At 36.8% G+C, this 14851-nt stretch overlaps 1 protein-coding gene across 1 annotated transcript in view; it reads right to left on the minus strand.

Annotated features, from left to right (window-relative positions):
* Positions 1-14851, minus strand: part of LOC140140910 (unconventional myosin-VI-like) — a 115424-nt gene that overhangs the window by 82568 nt on the left and 18005 nt on the right.

The following is a 14851-nucleotide window of genomic DNA, read 5'->3' on the forward strand; positions in this document are numbered from 1 at the left end:
AACACGTAAATTTGAGCAACAAAATAAAGCTGAAATCTGCTAAAAGCTGACAAATTTTAGGTCTGGACATATTTTGAAGTATAAAAGTAGAAGTTAACAAAAATGTAAAGATTGGTATTCACTTAACATTAATACAAATAAAATATGAACCTTTATTTTGTGAAAATGCAGTGAGACAAACATAAAGAAATAAACCAACATTGTCATGCTACATCCACACATGTACTGTGTGCAAAACACAAACGCACACACCAGTGAGTTTCATGCAGATAGCCATTTCTTCTGACTTTGACATTATCATCAGTTGACAGAACAAATTCATTCAGAGAAATGAGCTGTTGACATATCTCAGACTAAAAATAAATAAAGATAATGGCTATTCACAAACAGCCTCGGACTAAGATGGTGGCAAGGATGTGCTTATTGATTGATGCTCTTGGACATTCACTAGGATACACAACATGCTCATCTATCAGGGGAACAGTTCTTAAACCCCAATACATTTGTACATTCATTGAATGACCTTTGAAAATTTAGGTACAAAAATTCATACTTTGCAACTTGAAGTCAAATTTTGCACTATGATTATGTAATTGAGGTTATTGGACTATGCCATTGGGATAAGTCTCTTGTGGTCCATAGTGAATGGCATAAAATCTGTACTCATTAAAAATCATCATCATGATCATCAGCAAGTAAATCATGTCCACAGAGACAGAGTATTATTTGCATTAATTATCACTTTTAATATACAATAATAATACGGTAGTAATAAGCTCAACATTGTACATTGTACACATGGCATAGAGGTGTAAAATAATGTTTCATATTGAACACAACATTATCATCCACATTCCACAGGCCCATAGACAGGATTTATTTGGGGGGTTTGATTCTCAAAAAGTGGACTTCTTTTTGGACTGGGGGCAGATTTTGAAAAAGTAGATTTACCCCTTGACAGAGAAACTAAAAAAAGGACAAAAAACACAAAACTTTTGCTCATCATGATAAGATAAATGGTGAATTAATCGGACCTTCCCCGGTTCCGATTTTGGGACCAACCCAATAGGAGACACCATTAAGTTGGATATAGGCCTCTGTGTGAATGGGCCTGCCAAGCGCTTTAATTTGATTTCTTTCTGAAGCTTTTCCTTTGCTTTTTGTGGATCTATATCTATTGATTTCAAGTTAGGTGCCTCCTTCAAATACCTTTTGCCCCGAAATCCTAATTTAAAACCAAACTCGAAACCACTTTGCAAAATTTTTGCAGACTTTTTGTCAGGATATAAATCCAATAGAGGAATCAAGGCTTGCAATTTTATTGGAGATGGGTACTTGCAACACAAACATATCCCCTCCTTGTCTGCGACTTGTTTACATCTCAACCCCTTGCTTAATTCACTATTGCCCACTTTTTTTTTTTTTTTTTTGCTCCGTGCCCCACTTCTTTACATTTGGAGCATCTGTGACTGTACACACAGACCTTTCGAGTACATGCATTCTTGTTGAAGTTGAAGCACACTCCTGCTTTCTTTCCCGATTGCATCCCTGAGGGCCCTTTTCTTGTGGAGTCAAATTTGGTTGGTTGCCGCAGTAACTGCCGAAACCCTCCAATGGCTCCTTTTTGTCTCCCTAATTGATTGACATCAGCATTAGACGATGTCACAAACATGGCCCAAAGTTCACCATCAATACAGCCCCATGTACGCATTGGTTGTGCTTGCTGTTGCATACGAAAATGCTCATCGTATGACCGCCACCCCAGCCACCAAAACGCGAGGCTGCGGTCCTAACTATATCCATATACTTGAGCAACTCTTGAACCCTCCCTGGATGTGCTTGCAAATATATCGCACTGTAAACTAGGAACATATTGGTCCATGCATGAATAGACGTGATGATCTTTTTTATTTTGTTATTTTTCCATAGAATCTGACCACTAGCATCGACCGAAAGCGCTAATCCCCTTTCGTCGTCAAATTGTTTACTTGGATTCGTTATTCGATCTAAAAGTGTCGCCAGGTCAACATATTCACCATTAATAATTTTAGTCTTGATACTTTGTGGTACCGAACTACCTAATGGGTTGCAGACTGATATCAAGGAGAGAAACCCCATTGATGTTGATTTACATCCACGCACGGAGCCAATACTGGGGTACCAGTTACAATATTGCCACTTTGCATTGTTAAATTAGCGCCCAATTGTGACGTATTATTGCTCACTTGTGATGCATTCACATTAACGCTAGGGGTGCTTCCTAACCTTTCGTTAGCCCCAGTACTTGTAATATTGCCTGGATTTATTGGACAAGTTCCTGTAAAAGTACTACCTGTACTTGTAAACCCAGCACCCTTGACATGCTTGCTGCATTACCAATGCATCCTAATTGCCCTATACTCATCACTCTATTCATGGGATTTGCACTATTCATGTTATTGATCATTGGATTAGCATTACTTTGTACATAATTCATATTATTGCCACATTGTGTACCAATCATATTATTATTAATACTATATGTACCTTGCAGTAATCGATCCGCCATGGATCTGGGTTGCGGTTGCATATTTACTTGCTCAAGTTGCTGCGGTACTTGTTGTCGCATCATGGTTCCTGGTTGACCCTCAACATGACCTTGAGCCAGTTGCATCCCTGGTTGCGTATTACGTGCTATTGTACATGCTGTACCTGTTGTTGTCCTTGTATCGGGACCTGTTCATGCACTTGTACTGGTTGTACTTCACCCGGATTTCACCACTCGCAGCAACATCTTGCCCATTATTTATGTCCGTGGGGTGCCCCAAAGCCGCTGGTGCGTTACTACGGCGAGATTGGCCCATTACTCTAACGTTATCGTTCATTAGTTCACCAGCCACGCCAGCTCCATTTTCATTACCAACCAACTGTCTAATTGCACTCGCTTGTGCCCGGGTCTGTCGGTCAGAATTCCCAGTCTCTTGATTCAAGTTCCGTAGATAATTTCGGCCTCTACCTCTACCTCTGCCTCTCGCCGATCTATTTGTTGATTGCTTTCGTCCCATGACGATGACACTGTTACAGTTAATTTAGCTTGTAAACAAATCGAGATGTATTACTATAAAATACGAGTAATACACTTGTTGCTTGTATCGTTTAACGTTGAATAGTAAAAGCTTAAAAGTAAAAGCTTAAAATCTTCAATCTAATTTTTAATAAGATCTCCGATTCGATTCTGGAACAAAATTTCTTCGATGTTGACAAGCTTGATCGTCAAATCATAAATGAGCACAGCACCAGAAAACTCGCGCCAAAGTTCTCACGATCAATCAATAACCCATTGGGTCCAGCCCGTTCGCCACAACAAAAAACCATTCACGAACTCATTAGACTGACCTGGGCCAACACAACGAACAATGGCACCGTCCATTTCTCCCCAGGGGTAAACGAGTTTTAATTTTCGCTGTGCTATATTAAAACTTTATTTCTTGTCATTTTTTTAACCTTTTTTGACCAAAAAGGCATAAAAACCCCTATTTTGGGACTTTTTGGGCCTTTGACGGTTTGCCTGATCATCCATGACAGTATACCCAGTAGAAATATTAGGGGCTGTAATTTTTTTCAGATGGAGGGGGTCTATGAATATGTCTGTGAGTGGAGTCAATATTATTATGACACCCACTATTGCAGGCTGAAATTTTTATGGCCACCTATCTTTGGCTGAAAAGTTTTATGACCCCCTCCCCCTTCTGCACACATAACCGAGACAAATTTCTGATTCTTTGACATTTATTATATTCCATACCACACCATCTGTATGATTTTAAAATTGGCTACAAAAATTAATGTACATATATATATATCCATATTATAAATACATTGTAATATTATACAATATTTACATTACGTACATACTACACATCATGGAATAAGCTGTACCTTAAATGCATTGTCTAAATATACTTGTCATATATCCACTAAATGCATACACCCTTACAAAACACATAGTCAATGATAATGGTGTTGCCAACCTGTGTTGCCAACATCATTGTTTTACCACCCAAACAATGCTTGCAAGTTGCAGTTAACCAGGACAAAATAGATAACAGACAATTCAATTCTTTGTGGGGCTCTAAAATAAGAATGCAATGCAATGCAATGCATGCAATGCAATGCAATGCAATTAATAAAGGTATTGTTTTTAGCCGCTGTTGTGCATCTATCGTCTCATATAATACAGGCAACATCATTATTTTAAGTAAAACAAGAAGGCGAGGCCGAGTTGTTTTACAAAACAATACCTTTATTCTCATCCTTAAATACTTCAATTCAAATCCGGGATTCAAACAAATATATTAATCATAAGTATACCAAATTTTAATCAAATTAATTTTTTTTACGACCCCCCCCCCTATCTTGGGTCAAATTTTTTTACTACCTCCCCCCTTCCAACTACACAGACTCAAGACAAATTATTCATTGCCGGTACAAAGCCAAGGAGCGCACCCAAACTTAAGAGCGAAGAAAGTGTGTGGAGTGCGTTAAAATTAGATTGTGTGTGCAAAGGCATGCGGAACACGCAAAAATTTTGAACTATAACAAAAGATTGTGCACACAAATCTGCACATTTTGATTGTTAAATCAAAATGCGACAATTTTGAGTCACCAGCCCTTAAAACCTCTATAACCCCCCTATTTTGGGTGTTAAAAAATTATACCCCCCTCCTATATTCAGGGCCGAATTTACCTTTTTGGGGGCCCTGGGCCAGGCCAAAATTTGGAAGCCCCAAACGTACCGTGATGTGAGGAAGGCATGTGCACTCAAGATTACTAGGACATTCATGCGCGCAAAATTTCAATTTTAGACTCAGTATTTTAGCCCAAATTGAAGCTGAATTTTGCTATATAATTTTTGTACCCTATTTTGGCCCAAAACATGGTGTTTTTCGGCTAAAATGGAAGATGGACACTGCACAGGGCAATTTTGGGGGCCCCCAAAATTTGGGGCCCTATGGTAAATCCGGCCCTGCCTATATTTGGTCACAGATGATTTGGTCTAAAAATTCTATGACACCTCCAGTATATTCATAACCCCTCCTTCCGAAGAAAATGACAGCCCCCTAAGTATGTAAGGTAATGTAATGTTATGTAACGTAACGTAACGTAACATAATGTAATTGTCCAAGTAGATAAACAAGTAAATTAATCTTAGCAAATTTTAAAAGCAAATTCCAAGGATTATTTTTCCAAAAAGAAACATCAAAGCATCTGTAAAATGGCTGTGGAGTGAATCTATTTATATTCTCTCTGTATCAAACTACCATCAGACATAGCTTTTAGATATGAGTTGAAATCAGAGAAGATATCTCATTCCCACAATGCATTTCTTCCATTTCAATTTTCTGTACATTGATTTTGTCTCAGGTGCAGCAGCATAGGTCAATCCCAGAAGGTCGATAGTGACAAAATGTACCTCAATGAACAGAGCACATCCAAATCTTGCAAAATATGTTTATTTCTTGACTATCAACCCATGTTTAGCCAGTTCATTCTCAATGTGACACATAGGGAACCTGAGAAGTATGATTTGCTGTAAAGAGGTGATGTGTCATGTTGCAAAGGATTCTGGGAAGGGTAAGAAATCTTCTCTGAGTTGAACCTGAATTGAAGTTCAATGGTAAAAAAAACATGCATACCAGCACATCGGATTTTTAACAGAAGGGCTTAATAAAACAAAGGATTACATTTTTAGCCTTACAGTGCTCATTAGAAGAAAAAAAACAGGTTTAAAGTAGTATGAACGGTATAAAATGTTGTTCAACGATTAAAGTACTGTAAAACCACTTAATTTCGCTAGGGATTTAATTTCGCTAATTTCGCTAGAGGCCTAAATTAGCGAAATTAAATACCCGCAAATTTGGCAAATTTACATTGAATTGTGAACATGAATTCCTGGATTAGCGAAATTAAATACCCATGAAAATGGTGGTCATTGGGAATTAGCGAAATTAAGTACTAGCGAAATTAAGTAGCTTTACAGTACTTTCGTACGAAACATCTGAATTTAATTTTGAAGGAAGGAAGAAAGAAAGAAGGGTGCATGTGCAGTTTTGAACCCCAACCCCTCGGATGCCACACCGGTGCACAGGCCTACCTGGCCATACTGTTCCATGATGATGTAATCGCATCACGTGGGATACCTGTGGTCCCGCAGGCCGTGCGTGCCTATGCTTTGTGAATTGAGGTTTTTTGATGTTTGATTCAGTTAAGGGGTACTACACCCCTGGCCAATTTTGTGCCTATTTTTGCATTTTTCACAAAAATTATAGCGCATTGGTGACAGGTAAGATATGTTTATTATAGGGGCAAAGACAACAACTACTGCACTGAAAATTCAGCAACTCAAGGCAAGTAAACACAACCAAAAAAGAAAGTCTCCAGTAGTTCCATCCCCAATTAATCAGAGTCTGATGAGTTTATGGCAAAATAATTTATATAATAGTTTTCTATACACTTTCCTTCAAACGTTGATACCAAATTTGATATAAAAAGTTTAATCATCATGAGCATAGGAGCCGTAGTTTGGAAATTCGTGCAATTTTAAAAATGACAAATTGCGAATTGACCACGCAAAATCCAATGCATGGTATCAGCTTATTATGTGGCCTGAAGCAACCCGTACAGGAATCATTGCACACTTGCTCTGCGCACACAATTGAAAGAGCGGGTATTTGATTTGCATTTTGACATGCATGGGTAAACCTTTAACCTGCCGTCCTATTCAGGCGACGTAAGTCTTGGCACTCACGCTACTCTGCTACGTGATACAATTCCCTATGTCATTTTTAAAATTGCGCGAATTTCCAAACAACGGTTTCTATGCTCACAATGATTAAACTTTTGATATCAAATTTGGTATCAACCTTTGAAGGAAAGTGTATAGAAAACTATTATATAAATTATTTTGCCATAAACTCATCAGACTCTGAATAAATGGGGATGGAACTACTGGAGACTTTCTTTTTTGGCTGTGTTTAGTTATTGATTTATTGATTAAATATTGGTTTTCCCTCATTTTTTACTGTAACTCCACAACTGTTGTATGTGCTGAAATAAAAATTTCCAGTGCAGTAGTTGTAGTCCTTGCCCCTAAAATATACATATTTTACTTGTCACCAATGCACTATAATTTTTGAGAAAAATGCAAAAATAGGCACAAAATTGGGCAGGGGTGTAGTACCCCTTAAGGTTAAGCTTTATTACTTCACTATTATAATAGCTACATCTGACTTGCCACACCCTGTCAATTTCTCCTGACATTTGATTTCTCTGAAATAAATTCTTAGCCTTTGAAATCTAAACCAAAAGTACTGTATTCAGCCAATATTTTCATTTATAAAGGGATAATTTCGCAGCTACGAGGTTCACCAGCATTGCGCACAGGATGGGGGTGACGACTTCTCGGTTGTAGGTTTCTCAGTAATTAAGCTTCCTTACAATTACATTCGCAGGGTGTTGAATTCCTGGGGCCTAAGTCAAACTACAAAATGTGCACAATTAAAACCACTTTGAAATTTTTTTTCTTATATACAATTATTAATTTACACAAAAATAAAATCCCTGTCTTGCACTTTCATATCTATCTATTTCCACATTTATTGTACATCTCTAGCTCTCACTACCCAGTGATAAACATTGTTCCGGTTATATGCTTGAATTTGATATATCATATAATTGTTCTTGACACAACACAGCTCCAGTGTGTGTACTTGTCAATGCACAATTGTTTTTTTCTTTAGTTCCTCCCCATTACACTTCCCATAATGCATTTCTTCCATTTCAATTTTCTGTACTGATTTGCTATGTAAAGCCACATGAGTTGATAGTGACAAAATAAACCTCAGTGAACATAGCACATCCAGATCTTGCAAAATATGTTTATTTCTTGACTAGCGACCCATGTTCAGCGAGTCTATTCTCAAAATGAAAACAAAGGAAACCTGTATAAAGTAATGGGAATGTCATTTGATGAAATGAGGTGATGTATCATGTTGCTAAGGATTTTGGGAAGCGTAATATATCTTCTCTGTTTCCTCCCTTGGTTGCTCAATTCCCTCATAATTTGCAATGGAGAATAAGTATGTGTAGACTGTATCAAGTCTTATAGAGAAGTGTGATACCATCAATACTCTACTCGATAAACGCTATAAATGTGTTTCTTGATTCCGTATATTACTTATTAAAAACACAATTTAGTTTTCACATGACTGCATGATTTATCAAGTCTCTACCATGCATCTTCCAGTCTCTACAGCAATCTCAGTATCCCACACATGCATATGCATAATTATTATTAGAATACCAACAAAGTGTAGACTTGCATTCAATCTAAACTGGGAGGAAATAATATTGCTAGTTTCCATGGCAACAGGCCTCAGGGTTACTTAACACAGCAAAAGAGAATTGATGTAAACGAGGCATGCATTTGTCTATTCTTGATGTTTGACAATTTCAACATGACATTTTTTGTATATTATTTTCGTCACAAGAAATTTAAGGTTCGAACTTTGATGTAAATTCACTTACATTCAGTACAGATTTTACCCAAAGAGAACTGACTCACAATTACAATGTGTGTACCGCTATGGTAAATCCCAAAGAGATTTTACCCAGAGTATTGACTCAAAATTACCTGTGTGTACCACTATGGTAAATCCCAAAGAGTACTCACTCAAAATTACCATGTTTGTACCACTATCAGGCGCGTATCCAGGAATTCGTAGACCGGGGGGCGCAAATTAGATCTTTGTCAAACACAATATGGCATGCCAAGCGAAACCTCCCGGAGCGCTTTGCGCGACGCAGGGGTGTCTGAGGGGATGTGCCCCCTGAGAAGTGAGAAACTTTTACAAAATGAAGACCTAATTGAAGCCATTTGGTGAACCATTTTGGCACTATTATTGTGTACAATTTTAAATTGAAAAAGTCGAAAATTTGTGAAATGACGGCCCAATTCAAACACAATATGGCCGCGAAGCGGACCTCCCGGAGCGCTTGCGCGACGCAGGGGGGTGTCTGAGGGGGGATGTGCCCCCCTCAGAAGTGAGAAACTTTTACAAAATGAAGACCTAATTGAAGCCATTTGGTGAACCATTTTGGCACTATTATTGTGTACAATTTTAAATTGAAAAAGTCGAAAATTTGTGAAATGACGGCCCAATTCATGGTCAGGTTTTCACTGTTAAAAAAAAATATATTGTTATTAGGTGTTGGGGAAATTTGCAAAATGAAGGTAGAATTGAAGCCATTTTGGTGCATTATTTTTACACTATTTAATATTTATACCCTATTGTTGCTTTCAACAAAAAAGGGCCCGAACTCATTTGCAAAATTTTGAATTTTTTTTACAATTTTGAAGCTAAACTGATGAAATATGGTGTAAGAGTAGAATGAATGCGCGCGAAGCGCGTGTAAATTTGCCCTTTTGGGGCTAAAATAGGCAAATATGGGGTTAATATCCTTCCCTTTCTCTTCCTCTCCTTTTTTTTTACCCGGGGGGCGCGCGCCCCCTTCGCCCCTCCCCTGGATACGCGCCTGACTATGGTAAATCCCAAAGAGATTTTACCCAAAGAGTACACTCAAAATTACAATGTGTGTACCACTATGGTAAATCCCAAAGAGATTATACCCAAAGAGTACCGACTCAAAATTACCTGTGTGTACCACTATGGTAAATCCCAAAGAGATTTTACCCAAAGAGTACACTCAAAATTACAATGTGTGTACCACTATGGTAAATCCCAAAGAGATTATACCCAAAGAGTACCGACTAAAATTACCTGTGTGTGTACCACTATGGTAAATCCCAAAGAGATTATACCCAAAGAGTATACACTCAAAATTACCTGTGTGTACCGCCATGGTAAATCCCAAAGAGATTATACCCAAAGAGTATACACTCAAAATTACCTGTGTGTACCACTATGGTAAATCCCAAAGAGATTATACCCAAAGAGTATACACTCAAAATTACCTGTGTGTACCGCTATGGTAAATCCCAAAGAGATTATACCCAAAGAGTATACACTCAAAATTACCTGTGTGTACCCCTATGGTAAATCCCAAAGAGATTATACCCAAAGAGTACCGACTCAAAATTACCTGTGTGTACCACTATGGTAAATCCCAAAGAGATTATACCCAAAGAGTATACACTCAAAATTACCTGTGTGTACCGCTATGGTAAATCCCAAAGAGATTATGCCCAAAGAGTAAAGACTCAAAATTAATATGTGTGTATTGCTATGGTAAATCCCAAAGAGATTTTACCCAAAGAGTACTGACTCAAAATTACCTGTGTGTACCACTATGGTAAATCCCAAAGAGATTTTACCCAAAGAGTACACTCAAAATTACAATGTGTGTACCACTATGGTAAATCCCAAAGAGATTATACCCAAAGAGTACACTCAAAATTACCTGTGTGTACCACTATGGTAAATCCCAAAGAGATTATACCCAAAGAGTATACACTCAAAATTACCTGTGTGTACCGCTATGGTAAATCCCAAAGAGATTATGCCCAAAGAGTAAAGACTCAAAATTAATATGTGTGTATTGCTATGGTAAATCCCAAAGAGATTTTACCCAAAGAGTACTGACTCAAAATTACCATGTGTGTACCACTATGGTAAATCCCAAAGAGATTTTACCCAAAGAGTAGCAACCCAGAATTACCATGTGTGTACCGCTATGGTACATTCGCTATCTTATCACTCATATTCATAGATTACAAATGGTACCTTCCTTTTTTCCTTCTTAAAGGTCTATGTGCTTCGAAATCGAACAACAATTTTGCGTCCAAGTTAAACTTGAGCATTTATACGTTTCACACAAACATGTTACACGCAGAACGCAAAAACAACACACTCGGAATTTGAGATGAAAATAAAATATTTGTCCTCCATGATCATCACACAAACATGGCAGAGTTGGTACTCCTACCTTATTGGTATGATCAGAGAAGATATGGCTGAAGACTTTTCTTGTATTCACCCTTTGCACGGATCCGCCATCTTACTATCAAAACGAGTTTTTCCCTGCAAACACATGCACAAAATGTGCATTTCTGTTTCTCGAGCTTTTCTAGCAACGCGTCAGAAGGCTTATGAAATGCGTACGCGGTGATTAAAGCATGCGTTTTACAGGTGTACTCACTACTCACACACAGCACGCACTTTGCGTGCAGAACATCATTTTGAGATGACCGCGCAATCTGCGAATACAAAAAAGAAATCAATGTGAACCAAAATGCAAATAGCCTAATTTAGTAGAGCACTGTTCAATAAATGCAATTATCATTACGAGGTCAAATAATAAACACATTAAATATAGACTCAGAAGTGCTTTGAGGTTCAAATTCTATTTTGTTTATTTTGCAAATTAAATTAAAAAATCTGTGCATATTAAATTAAAAATCTGTGCATCTTAAATCAGGATAAAGTTTTATATGTATGCACATATTAAAATCCAAGACATTCATCAGGATTTGTCAGCAATGATCATATTGGTCATGATCTGTGTTACGTTTATAAATATATATGCATCAATTGCCGAAACAGTCACTTCATTGTCTATGCTAAATTGTATCTTTATTGTATTCTCAAATGTATTGTCTTCCATTGTCAATCAAACAATGACTTTGAAAACTTGATCAGCACATTATGGCATATTCAATGGTTCGTTCACTTCGTTGGCATGGTTGGAAACATGTATTTTTATGATCATCTCAGCATGAATCGTGCAAAAGAAAATAATGGTAGAAATCATTCAGTATACCAATTAATGCTGTAATGGTCTGAATTTCCTAATTCAATTTTGTCAACTGCAAGAGTGGAAATTTTTAACTAATGTTAATTTCTGTGCTTTACACAGCTACTGAAAAAATAGAAGCATGTGAGCATTTGCTTTTATTCATAGGTCTAGGTCTATCTACAAAAATTCAAAATCATGTGTTTAAAAAACCAAGCAAGTTAATCAAAATCAGCAAAACGGTAAAATATTAAACATGCAAAAAATCCTGTTTTTACGGTATTTTCTTATTATTGCAAATCGTTGTAGACAGGAAAAACCACCTACATGTATGTACTTGTGGCTGTTGAACTTGTTTAAAATAAAACTGTCAATATGTTACATACACAATGTAGGAGATTCAGGGGCCAATGACACATACATGTAGGAGATTTTTTCCCAGCCCAACAAAGAAATTGTACATAAATAAGAAAGTAAAATTGTAGGCCCATAGCCAGTGGGAGGAGTGCTGTGGAGGTGATGCACCCCTCATAAATTTGCAATTTTTTAGGTCTGATTTGTATGTAAAAAATAGCAATTTTCAATTGGGTCAAAATTTTTTTGATGAATATACCAAATCTTTAACTATCTGTGAAATTTGTTTAAAAAATAGGATGCAAAAATCAATTGCAGAGGAGATAAGGGTCTACTTTTGGCCAGAATGCAGAATTTTCTTGAAAAGGTCTCCATTTGGAAAACGCCTAAATCCATTTTTTTAAATGGGGCGGGCATAATTATCATTATAAGTTAGTTATACTTTGGCACAGCAACGCTGCATGTTGCGCCTGCACGAAGTAGGGCTCTGCCGGAGGATGTGCCCCTAGACTACCCCGTAGTCCACTTGCCCATTGTGCATACTCTGGATATTGTATTTAAGCTTTAAAAAACTCTGATTTAATTAATGTGTGCACAATTTGATAGATTTTCACATCTGATCAGTCGCCCTACTCCCTCTGTTTGTTAGCTTCCCAAGTGGACTACTGACATTGCCTTGCGGTTAAGATTTTTAACACGGGACTCTATGGAGAGTTAGGCCAATTTCTGGCCTAACTAAAATTGGGCATGATGTAATGCATCTTTTAATGGATCTGCCTTGTGATTGGTCGCCCATACCTCGCTATGGTTTAAATCGTCTGGGCCCGCGCCATTACCATTAACTACACCGTAAACAACTGTCTGTGGTATTAGCGGCGCTTTTGTGTAGACGCGAAAGTTAATCTCTCATCAAACATCTAGCGCGTACTTGTGGTTAATGGACTGATAAACAAGTATGCTTGACAGTGTGTTTTTAGAGAGCAAAGTCCAGGGGGTAAAGTTCTGCTTACAATTCAAAGTTCATAGTCGAAATTTCGGGGTTCGCTATCAATAAACTGGTAGATTCCAAAATCAGAATTGTTCAGTATTAAAGTGAGCCGTTATAATTATGCAAGATAATGTTGCATTCAATTACTTTTATTGTCACTAATCGTCTGATATTTTTAACTCTTTATGACCATTTTACTATAATTTTGAGTTCAACGAAATGGGTTCATCATGACTAATAATAACATATTTTTAATAAAATTTGACTATGGCATAGTCTAGATGTGCCCCCCAAGTGGGAAATTTTTCAAATTGAAGCCCAAATTGAAGCCATTTGGTGCACCATTTACATGTATACCCTATTATTGGTTATTGTAATACCATTTAGGTTTAATATATCAGACCTACTATGTACAATTATGAGGCGAACTTCAACAACAAAATTCAAAATACAACTTTATATTATCAAAATAAAACCAATCAAAATTTAAGGAAGAGACATGAAATCAGGTGATTTTAAGACAACTCTGGCAATTACTTTTGTGCTTTCTCACAATTCTACAAAACAGCATGTATGTACATGTAACTTTAAAATGGACCAAATTGACGGGGGACATTTTATATTGTGTCCCCCCCTTTCCCCACTTCAAAAAAATGGAGGGGACGTTCCGCCCGGTCCCCCATCTGATTTACGCCCATGAGAAATAGACTGGTGAAACATTGGTCAAGAGTCAATAAACTGGTAAATAAACATTTCTGGATGTGCTCTGTTCATTGAAGTACATTTCATCACTGTCAACCCATATTGCACTAGATAGCAATTTTATTAGCAAATCAGTACAGAAAATCAAAATGGGAGAAATGCATTATGGGAAGGGTGGTATATCTTCTCTGTGCACCAATCACCATAATGACAATGATTTTTAGTCAGGTATATTATTATCCGGAATCATCACTAATCAAATTACTCTCTTCATTTGCTTCCCAATCCATCTTTCTAAATATATTTTTGAAAATTAAATCATGGATTCAATATCAGTAGAGTTATAATAGCAGAAATATATTAAAAATTAATGAAATGTCATGATGTACAAAATGTTGCTGGTTAAATGCAAATGTATAATGTGAAAATCATGACTTCAGAAAAATATTTCATAAAACAACACTACATTTGTACATGATTTCCCAAGAAATTCTTTAGGTGATGGAAAAAAATCCTGTTTTATGGTTGGTCGGTTGGTCATGATTTTTCTTTTTGGAAGCTAAAATGGCCCTAAAATGTCACCGAAAGCTTGACAAATCTGACAAAAATTTGATATTTGTTCTGAATTTTTTTTAAATAATTTCAGTCAAAATCAATAAATTTTGGCCAAAAAAGCTGATTTGACACAATTTTACCAAAATCAAGAAAAATAAAACATTCTCCCATAATGCAAAATTATGGATTGGGACCATAATTTTGTTCGTCCCCTAAATCATAAATTGTAAATGAGACATGAAATAGTTGTATGCCCCTCTCCCTCCCTTTCAGAAAATTGTCAAAAAATGTTTGCACAAATTTGTCAGATTAAAGCTTTCTGTAAATCTCTGTCAGAAAAAAATAATTATTATAAAAATCTCAACCAACCAATTCTATTTTGAAAGTTTGCTTAAAAAATACAGTGGTTTTTTTGAGTCACTGTATCTAAAATATTTGAAATTATTTGATATCATTTTAAAT

The sequence above is a fragment of the Amphiura filiformis genome, chromosome 19, assembly GCF_039555335.1.
Source record: "Amphiura filiformis chromosome 19, Afil_fr2py, whole genome shotgun sequence".
In the NCBI taxonomy this organism is placed as follows: domain Eukaryota; kingdom Metazoa; phylum Echinodermata; class Ophiuroidea; order Amphilepidida; family Amphiuridae; genus Amphiura; species Amphiura filiformis.